The following is an 11,942-nucleotide window of genomic DNA, read 5'->3' as shown; positions in this document are numbered from 1 at the left end:
AACGCATTTATACACGGGGGGGGGGGGCGCATTATACTATCCGTCGGTCTTAAAGGGGTAAGCTTGCTAAGCTGGCGCGTATCTCGCGCGCTGAGACGCATGCCACGACACTATTCGCATGAATAACAATCACGGAACACGGAGAAGCAAGTCTACGCGATGGATGAGAGCCGCGACATGCTCAAGACGAGATCGAGTAAGGGTGGGGGACGAGATGAAAAAGCTTTTTCGGCCGCGCGCGCTCATTGTCGGTGGTGTAAAGGTGTACTTGATGCGGAGTTCTGCTTGCATCTCTCACCCCCCCCCACTCTCCCACTCTCTCGGCCCTCGTTTCCTCTCTCTCTTCTCTCTCTCTCTCTCTCATCTCTCTTCTCTCTCTATATATATATATATATATATTATGATATAATATCTTTCTCTATTTCTTTTTTCCTCTTTTCTCCAAAAGCATGCACACACACACACACACACACACACACACACACAAGTCACACACCACACACACACACCACACACACACACACACACCACACACCACACACGCGGCAGGCGCGCGGCGCACGCACACACACACTCTCTCTCTCTCTCTCTCTCGACACACACACACACAACACACACACACACACACACACACACATCACGCAACGCACCACGACACAACACACACACCAGACACACACACAACACAGCACACCCAGCTACACACAGAGTGCGAGATCTAGAGACGCGCTCGCGTGTATAGGGCTATTAGATTACATTCACAAGAAATTGCTCATTTCTCGATCTCTCTTCTGCTAAACGGCAGCGTAACGCCGCGTGGAATTCCCATTTCTCGCGCCATCAACTTATTAATGGCAGCGTCTATATTTACATTCAGGTTTTACGAGACAGAATTTTCAGAGGCACCAGAATTCTTCTTTTTGTCCATCGCGCTCTCTCAGCGACAACTACGAAACACATAACACATTATATGTTGGTCTGGTGTGAAAGTCCGAGCGCGAGTTTCACCCCCTCCTCCGCCTCCTCCTCTTCTGTCACCCCCTCTTCATCCTCAGCTCTCCTATCGCCCTTACATTCTCCCATTCTCGCCCTCCCCCAACTGTTTGCCTCCGACGACCTCACCTCCTCTTCCCTTTCCGTTTCTTGCCCCTTCCTCTTCTACCACGCACGAACCTTTCCAGCAATGATGAAATATAACCCAAACAGCAGTGAACTGCGAACCCGCCGTGTGTACCTATGCGCATAAACATGGAAACGCGTTTAGCATCCCGCGATACTATATACCCCGTCTCGATTTATGAGACCATATATGGCAGCTGGATTCGCCGGGGGCGAGGAAGACCGCGTAAAAGTTACGTGTACGATCATGTTAAACCCAGTTACCCGCGCTGCCGTAAAGAAAACCGCGCACCGAATAGGCGAATTGGATTTTATTTTCGATTCAATCACATCGTTCAGCGAAATTCGAAGCTGAAATACGCGATCATCTGCAGCCGAGAAGTGCTGACGCATCGCGTGGGAGAAGTTATAGTGTTGGAGTTGCGTGAGTGAGACTGAGTGATAGTAGCATGGGGATCGCTTGCTCCTGTGCTATTTGCGATTGCTCCCACAAGCGAATCATCTACGCTCAGAGATCTCTATGACAAGATAGCTGTAACTTAATTAAAAAATACTCAGAGAGTTACGTCGCATACACAACATACACTTTATTCATGCTAAACAACCACAGATTCAAGATCCACCCTCCGCTCGAAACATTAGAGAAGCCAGATTAATGATGCATATTTCTAGCATGCATGTAGCTGGATCGCCTTTCAAACACGAAAACAGCGGACCGGTTGCAATAGCCACGTCACCTGACGGAATGACACAATTACAAGACGACTCTCGTTTTACATGTTTCTATAGTCGTCCATGGGGGCATCTACCTTGCGTGCGTAACGCAAATGTGTGCTCTAGTTTAAAGGTGTGCACTAATGCCGAATATTACCACAAAAAAAGTTCAGAAAAAGAGCTTTGCCAGAGACGAAATAGTGCAATGGTGAACCATCGGCGGAAGACTACTCTTGTGTGCCTCCTAAATGAGATATATTAAGAGTAACATGTACTGTGTACAACCCAGTGTACTGCTATAGTGTTAGGATAAGGTATATCGGTATAATCGCTATGCAATGTAAGGAAAGAATGGAGGAAGGGGGCGCAAGGGGGGGGAGAGGTGACACCGCCTTCTCACCGTGGGAGGGGGTAGAGGGTTTAGAGACAGTTTATGGAATGGATGGGGGGAATGGCGACGTAGGAGGGGAGTAGTAACACCGCCTACGCTCCAGCGTTCTCTCGTATTTACGTTGGCGCGTGTAAAATACACTCATGACAGGCCGCGTGAGCACAGCGCTACCACCGCACCGCCGACAGAACAGTCATTAGTCTGTATTCGCTATTTGCTCACCGACGACAAAGGCCTCGCTGTCCGCTGTCGGATGACAGCGGCAGACGAACACCAGCCGAACACGTGACGCGAGGCGAATAAACATGTCGTCGCATCGCTGTTCTCGCTCCAGCGCTGCACAAAGACACACCACGCGACGGAGCGGGCTTCATCTAGTCCTCAGCTTCCCCTCATCCTCCACCTCCCGAAGAGAAACGAAGTGGGCGTGAGTGCCGGCGTGAATGTGTAGCATGAGAGCGGCCGACATAGCGTGTTTACAACGGTGCAGAGTCCGCGAGAGATGCCCAGAATTTATCCGCCATGGGAGAAAGCTCTGCTGGTATATATATATATATGTATATGTGAGAAAGAGAGAGAGAGAGAAAAAAAGTGATAGTAAGAAAGATTGTGATAGAGAGAGAGGGGGAGGTAGGGAGGGAGAGAATGAGATGGGGGAGAGAGCGCGCGCGTGTGTAGTATGACTATGTTTGTGAACACGTACGTTTATGTGCGAGTTTGTGCGCGAGTGTTTGTGACTATGCTTGTGCGCACGTGCGTGTAATCGCGTGCAGTCGAATCTCGGTTTTTTATGGTCGCCTATTGAACATTGCTCGTTGTTGTCGTAGTGCAAGACTGGCGCTCGCGTTTGCGAGTAGGACGTCGCTATGACGACGTAATTGAGCGTCGTGCCAGCGCGCGACGACTGTGACGACGAACTCTCCCTACAAGGATTGCTCACTGTGCTCATGTACGCAGCACACACACACACACACACACACACACACACACACACACACACACACACACTTGGTGGTGGTGGTGGTGGTGGTGCTGCTGCTGATGCTGCGATGAAGCCATTTCGTATAGCACACGGAACTGTGGGCGGGGAGTACGAACGGAGGGGTGTGGGGCTTAGAACAACGCAGGCTGCCACATCTAATGCTGCAAATCACTTGCTTAGAGCAAGAATAGTAAGTGAAATGGGGAAATTCATATATTACCAATATTTATCTTGGGAGTGATAACAGAAAAATTAAGCTTGAAAAATAATTAACAAATCTCAATTTTTGAAAATTTTACGCAAATTAACACGCACATACACATGCGCACGCACACGCACGCACACACACGCACGCACACACGGCCGGTTATTGGGCTACCAATAATGTCAACGTTTGCCAACTTTCTCCATCTCCCTAGACGACGTTTATGTGACTGAAGGCGACACGAAATAGCACCAGCTCGTACAGATACGTGCATATAAATCTTAAGCACAACTCATCTGTCTTGTCCGTCCACTGAATGAATGAATGATTGATGAATGTCACATACACTGTATATACGCGCAAATATCCGCCACGTAAATATTATATTATACGTCTCCCGCAGATATACGTCTCTACGCGCGAGGAACTATCGACACGCTTCACGTTTCCGCGGCTCCGATTGGTCTAAACTGCGGCACGTGACCACAACGTAAACAGGAGGCTCGTATATGTACGCATATATACGCTGTATAATGAGGCAAACAGCGCGCATACCTTGATTCGTGATTCATCGTCGCCTTAGCCGTTATAATTAGCGCCCCCGTGTGTGGCCGCATCCGGCAAGCCGCCGCCCCTGCACCCTGCAGGTAGCCATGATTTGCGGCAGCTTCCCTCGAGACGGAGCGTCATGTCGCACGGCCGGCATGCATTAGTTCCACATTCGCTATCTAATATTAACCGCTCTATGCCACTAAATACGGGCACTGCGGTGATTTACTAGGCGAATGCTATGCCGGCGAGTATTGCATAAGCGATAATTAGATTTTGCTGTCACGGTGCAAAGTCACGGCATTTATACACGGGGGGGGGCGAATTTCTATCCGGTGCGGTTTAAGGGTAAGCTTGCTAAGCCTGGCGCGTATCTCGCGGCGCTGAGACGCATGGCCACGACACTATTCGATGAATAACAATCACGGAAACACGGAGACAATCAGCGATGGAGAGAGCCGCGACATGTCAAACGAGATCGAGTTAAGGTGGGACGAATGAAAAGCTTCTTTCGCCGCGCGCGCTCGATTGTCGGTGATGGTGGTGGTACTGATGCGGAGTTCTGCTTGCATCTCTCACCCTCCCCCCACTCTCCCACTCTCTCGCCCTCTTACAAATATCTATACACATTATATATATATTTCGTACATATGTCTACACATTTACCATACTGTACCTATACATATGTATATTATCAAGAGCATATGATCTCTGCGATTTATATGTCCTTGATAATATATATTGTACAGTTATGTTCATGATAATAATACTGTACACAGCTACTGTATGTTTCACGGCCGGGAAGTCTCAGAAGTCCAACAACGATCAACTTACTGACCGACTATTACGTTGTTCGGGTAATATACTAACTAGAATGCACTCTAAACTAAGTAAAAGATAACGCGTGTATGTTTTGTTCAGTCGGCTGCGTTTTAATTTACCGGATGAGTTGAAGGGAAACTTTTTTGAAGTCAAAATCTACAAATTTGCAAAAGTCAGCTTTTTGTAACTCCATTCTCTCGAAGTTTCCCTTTTAAAACATTTCCGAAAAAGAAATGCGTCGGCGTTTATGTAGAGTTATCGCTAAAAATCAAGCGCCTCGTAAATTCATGTAATTGCGCTTATAGCTTCGTTAGAGACGAAGGCTTCCTGAATAGCATCTTGATACGCAGCTCGCCAAATACACGTCCTATCTGTTTGATGCAATTAGATTAAAATTGGTTAAATCAAGTATTTTCGTATTAAAAACATCTATATCGTTATTAACTTAGCACTGTTTACCAGCGATATCGCTTTATTTAATTATTCGACAAAAAGCCGAATAAACATTATAATTTCGTAGATTAACAATAAATTTAAATAAGCTAATTACGTTACGATCGAGTTGGATTATTAGTTAGACAAGAGCTAAACGGCCCCGACGCTGTATTAAATAATTGTTTGCGCAAACGCATGTCACGATCAGTCGACAATGGTCGTGGTTTACTTTGCTGATGTCAGATGTTTTTGCTCTTTGTCTGGAAAAACATACGTGGATGATGTTACCCGACTGCGTACGCGCGCGTGCGTGCGTGTGTGTGTGTGTGTGTGCGTGTGCGTGTGCGTGTGCGTGTGCGTGTGCGTGTGCGTGTGCGTGTGCGTGTGCGTGTGCGTGTGTATGTGTGTGTGTGTGTGTGTGTGTGTGTCGCGCAACCGGCTCTTCATAATATAACAACGCGAAATGAATGATAGCTTTCGAATGATAATTCATACATATGCACTGACCAATCATCGACGTCACAACACTGTGGAGCATTGTGATGACGCAAACACACGCCCAGGGCCGTTTATTTACTGCCAACCGTCCACTTAGTCACTGTACTCTTTAATCGCCCATCATCATGCTCGTGAACACCATCGATGGGGTGGTAGAGAGATTAAACGGGCGCTTATAGGCCTCATGCGCCTCGGTATAAGGCGCATAATTCGTGCACACTTCGCGGATTTCGTACCCATTAGGGTCACGCCACTGCACTCGGAGAAAATCCCCTTCAATATGAGTCGATGTAATCAGAGTGATGCTGGGAGCCTATACCAGCGATGATGTCTATAGTAGGCAAGGATGTCTATAGTAGGCGAGGATGTCCATAGTAGGCAAGGATGTCTATAGTAGGCAAGGATGTCTATAGTAAGCGAGGATGTCCATAGTAGGCAGGGATGTCTATAGTACGCGAGGATGTCTATAGTAGGCGAGGATGTCTATAGTAGGCAGGGATGTCTATAGTAGGCGAGGATGTCTATAGTAGGCAGGAATGTCTATAGTAGGCAGGAATGTCTATAGTAGGCGAAGATGTCTATAGTAGGTAGGGATGTCAATAGTAGGCAAAGATGTCTATAGTAGGCGAGGATGTCTATAGTAGGCGAGGATGTAATATCAGGCGAAGATGTCTGTAGCAGGCGAAGTTGTCTATAATTTGTGGTGGATGCATATAGTAGGCGAGAGAGCCAATAGTAGGCAAGTATTTCTATTTAAGGCGGCGATGTCTATGTAAGCCGGCGATGTCTATAATAGGCGACTACGTCCACAATAGGCAACTACGTTTACAATAGGAGACGACGTCTATAATAGGCGACGATGTCTATAGTAAGCGACGCCATCTATAATCGACGAGATATTGTGAGCAACATAACATGCATGTTTTCAGTGAGCATGCCTGTGGCCGGCGGGCGTTGAACTGCACCTTATAGGAAGCATACAACAGTAAGCCTCCGCAAATTGTTCACCGTTGCACTATTTCGTCTCTAGAAAAGGCCGTTTTGAATATTTTTTTTCGCCGAAATTCGGCACTAGAGTGCAATAATTTGCATTATGCACGCAATTTAGATGCCTCGTGGACGTCTAGAAAGCATTAGAAGTAAAATTGATCTTGTTGTGTATTCGTGGCATTCCGTCAGGTAGCGTAGCCACAGCGACCGGTTGGTCATTTTTGTGTTTGAAATGAGTTCAGACAACTTTGCAGAAATTCGCATCATAGAGCTGGCAAAAGTTTCGAGCGGAGCATAGAGCATGAATCTGTAGTTATTTAACATGAATAAAGTGTATGTTGTGTAAGTATTCTTAATTAATTTCTGTTCGGTGCTTATTCAGGCCTGCCGCCTATATGGACGACCTCTACTGTTGTTCACCACCTATATAACACGGACACGTAAACGTCTTACGCGCTTACACCGCAGATTAATCAGCGGCGAACCTATAAATAGCGGAGCCGCCATCACAAAGGTTGCCAACAACAAAGACTCGCTGCTGGTAATATCATCGGTGGGCCAGCGCTCACACGGAACTAACAAACTAGGGGGTCAGCCGTCGGGATCTAATTGATCGCTCCCCGCTTTCATTCAATCCGTGTTAAGAGCGCGCGCGTGTGGTGACGATGGAATGAAGGGCGCAGACGAACTATAGGCGCGGCTGCTTTCCTCATTCCGAGACGTCGTCGTCATTCCGACAATCCCGGGCACACTTCGCCAGCGAGGCGACGACGGCGCCCTCTGTATTCACGCTCAAACACGATCATTTTTTATGTGTATTTTAACGAAACGCACGCGCGCGTGCGGCGAGGCAACAGCAGCGCCATCTTTTTCTATATGCTCAATCACAGGATATTTTACGTGTAATATCACGAAAATAACGCGCCCGCGTGCGGCAAGGCGACGGCAGCGCCCTCTTTTTTTTCTACGTTCACACCCGTTAATTTTTTACGTGTCTTTTTGTGAAACGCACACTCGCGACGGCAGCGGCGGCGGCGACGGTGGAAAACGCGGTCGTGCGAAATCAGAGAAATGTCCGGGTAAACGAAACGGGGCTAATGCGAGCCTTAATTGCGGCCGTTAAGGTAACAACTCATGCGTCGACTGTCATCGATTGCTGGCTAAATCACAGTCCAGAACGTTAGCGCAAGTCATGCAGGTTATGGTTTTGAGGTTTTTATTTCTCTCTCTCTCTCTCGGCCAAATCCGCGTCGTTTTTCACGTCGGCCGCTACGTGAAGAACGAGTCCGCCGCTATAAACTGCTTTCCATGCACGTTTACTCGCACGCGCGCCCTCTGCCGGTAAGCTTCATTAAGGCTCTCACGGATGTCTGCGTTTTATTCTCGCACGCAAGCCTTCTTTCCTCACTTACTTTCCCTTTTCAGTGAACGTGATTTCTGGCCACGTGCTCCACTAGGACACGCAGGAGCTCGTGTTACCGTCACCCACTCCAACCTTTATACCAGCGCGTACTGTAATCGGCATTAAGTCTCCTATTATACAGGAGAACGTCTATCGCGACAGACATAAGCGATCGATCTCATTATTCACGCACCACAGACATAGCTGTGTGCGTGTGGGCTCACATGTAGTGTGTGTGTGTGTGTGTGTGTGTGTGTGTGTGTGTGTGTGTGTGCGTGTGGAGGCGGTATTACAGCTGTGGCTGGGATCATAGATAAGAGGCATTCACAGATGTCATATATAAATGATTTCTCGATCCCAGGTATATAGATAGCACAGCAATATCATAGGTGATCTTTGGCCCTAGCTATAATATGGCTGATTGATTGACTGCATGAACATCGATAACACGGCTATGAGAGGTGGACTCCACAGTCCCAAACATTCAGGTGATATCTAAAATAAAGTATAATAAATTATAAGAAGTTTTTCTTATTTTTTAATGAAGAAGTGGTGAAAGATTTTCCCTTAGAAAACCTTAATATAAATATAAATATAATAATGATATGTGTATGTGAGAGGATCGATGTCTGCTACCGCTACTCTTGCACGCCTTTAAGAGAGGTATAGTGGAAGTTAATGAAGCACACGAGTTTAATTTCACCGTCACGATATCGGTAATTAACCTGTGCGCGTAACACACCTGGCCGCACCACCATCGCCGCTGCCGTGTGTGCTGCGCACCGTTAATCCATCATCTTTCCGCACGCATGCTAATGCGCGCAAACCCACAAAGCTCGCAAAAAATCCCCCCCGTGTAAGTTCGTGCACGTTGGCGTGCGTGCAGCAAGATTGGGCGCCGTAGTGGAGTAGTACTCAAACGGCAATTTTTCTGTGGAATTTTAAACTTTTGTAGTAAATACGATTTGTGTTTTAAATACATGATACTATTTACCATCATTTTATTATTGAAACGTGCTCAAGTGTCTATGCTCGAGGTTGGCATCGGCCGCCGTCGCTTCGTTCTATATACGGCCAAGCCAACCCGTAGCGACGACAACGACCAACAGTAATATTTTGGCGAAATTTAAGAAAAAAATGCGAAAAAACGATAGTTTCGCAATGAACTGTCGCAGAGTTCCGACAACGACCGCCATGGCGACTAAAATACGCGCGCGTCGATATCAACAAAGAATGTTTACTGTTAGTAGCCGTGTGCGCGATTCATGCGGCGGATGTGCCAAACGGCGTGTGAGACCCCGGACGATTATGCGCCGTTTAATGACCTAATTAGCAACGCGGTTCGTCTATCCCGCGCGCCTAATTGTTCATTAGCGTCTCGTCGAGGAGCTTAAACTGCTTCCTTTCCTGTTCATTTTGCCGCCTTTGCGTCGAACTGTAGTGGCAGTTTAAAGTCCGGGGAGAATTTGTCGTCGGTCGCTTGACACTCCCCGCGGCAGTGTATAGTTGCGGAGGTAATAGACCTACGCTGAATAGGATGACGGAAGTGTGTAGTAGCGGGGGGGGGGGGTATGCGGTCTCGCGAGATCTCGCTTAGCGTCTAACTATTGCATTTATTCCATGTATCTATTCCTTTCCTTTTGTTCAGACCCATTCTTCTTTCCATTCCATCCGACCTCATGTAAAGACATATCTTCATGATGTGCCACCTATACGACCTCACCCAACTGTACTTACGCACACCCAACCCTATCTCACACCACGCACATAATCCCACCAAATCTCTTCCGACACACCCACCCCTATATCAGACTACGCATATGCGCACCAGTTCATATTCCTACACATCGACCGCTTTCTCACACCACGCACATTCACATCAAAACTATACCAAGCACACCCAAACGCTATCACGTAAATTCGCACTAAGACTACGCCCACACCGTCACCGCTCTCATGCCGTCCCTCGTCAGTGGTTTCTTCTATGGTTCCATGTCTATAGGACCCGCTGCCATCGGGCCGTGTGCGGACAGTTTCGGCCGGTCAAGAGCATCGCTAGTGATCGATATGGTACAGAGAGGTGCTTGCCGACTTGCTCAAAACATCAGTTCTCGCGCACACACAAGTGAAAGCTGGCTAACGAAGAATTACTATTCACTATACGACACGCATCAGAGCAATTTTTCCGTTGGCCGTTCCATCCTTGCCTCTCGTCCTTGTATTATATCAAGAGCGTATAAAGAAGGTCCTTCTTAATACGCTCTTGATTTTATATATATATATATATATCTAGCAGAAGTGGCTGTCTTGTCTGGGACAAACATCTCGTCATAGTCCCCTCTCTCGTGACGTCTTCGGGCGCCAACCAATCAGAGGTGGGGCGACGAACGGACGAGATTCCATCGGTGAATGCATGCTTGCACAGCGGGATGATGCTGGGAGGATGCTGCGAGGATGCTGGGATGTTGCTGGGATGTATGTCTGGGTGATGCTGGGGAGTGATGCTGGATATGCTGGGATGATGCTGGGGTGATGCGGATGATGCTGGGGTATGCTGGGGTGATTCTGGGAATGATGCTGGGATGAATGCTGGGTGATGCTGGGATGATGCTGGGATGAGTGCTGGGGTGATGCTGGGGATGATTATGTTGATGCTGGGTGATCGCTGGGATGATGCGGGGTGAGGCGGGAATGATGCTGGGATGATGATGGGGTGAATGCTGGGATGATGCTGGATGATGCTGAGCTGGGTGGATGCTGGATGATGCATGGAATGAGCGGTAATGATGCTGGCAATGATGCTGGGATTGTGGCAAGGGTGATGCGGATGATGCTGGGATGATGCTGGGATGATGCTGGGCGTGATGCATTGATGAGCTGGGATGATGCTGGATGATGGCGGGGTGAGCTGGGATGATGCTGGGATGATGCATTGAATGAATGCTGGATGAGCTAGGAGTGATGCTGGGGTGATGCTGGAATGATGCTGGGGATGATGCTAGGGGTGGATGCGGGAGTGCATGCTGGGATGATGCTGGATGATCGCATTGATGAAGCTGGATGATGCTGGATGCAATTGCGGGGGTTATGCTGGATGATGCTGGGTATGATAGCATTAATGATGCTGGGAGATGCTGGGATATATGCTGGGTGATGCTGGGATGATCTGAGGAATGGATGGCGGGGATGCTGGAATGAATGCTGGATGATGCTGGGATGATGGCATTGGAGATGCTGGGATGAATGCTGGGATTATGCGGGGTGATGCTGGACTGATGCTGGAGATGCGGGAGATGCTGGATGATGCTGGGGTGATGCTGGGGATATGCTGGGGTGGATTTTTTGCTGGGATGATGCGTGGGATGATGCATTGAGATGCTGTGGGTGATGCCTGGATGATGCGGGGTGATGCGGGATGATGCTGGATGATGCACTTGATGAGCCGGGTGATGCATTGAGATGGCTGGGGTGATCTTGGGATAGATGGCGCGGGTGATGCGGGATGATGCTGGGATGATGGCATTGATGATGCGCGAGGATGCTGGATGATGCTAGGATAGATGCTAGGATGAATGCTGGATGATGCGGATGATGCTGGGTGAAGCTGGATGATGCTGGGTGATCGCTGGGATGATGCTGGGAATGATGCTGGGGTAAGCTGGGAGATCTGGGTTATGCTGGGATGATGGCTGGGATGATCTAGGATGATGCTGGGATGATGCTGGGTGATGCTGGGATGAGTGCTAGGGGTGATGCATTGATGATGGCTGGGATAGATGCTGGGAGATGCTAGGATGAGCTGGGATGATGCCTGGGATTGATGCTGGGATGATGC

Source organism: Priapulus caudatus, unplaced genomic scaffold, assembly GCF_000485595.1.
Source record: "Priapulus caudatus unplaced genomic scaffold, Priapulus_caudatus-5.0.1 Scaffold29, whole genome shotgun sequence".
Classification (NCBI taxonomy): domain Eukaryota; kingdom Metazoa; phylum Priapulida; class Priapulimorpha; order Priapulimorphida; family Priapulidae; genus Priapulus; species Priapulus caudatus.
The sequence above is the reverse complement of the archived record's forward strand: the minus strand, read 5'-3'. Positions refer to the sequence as shown.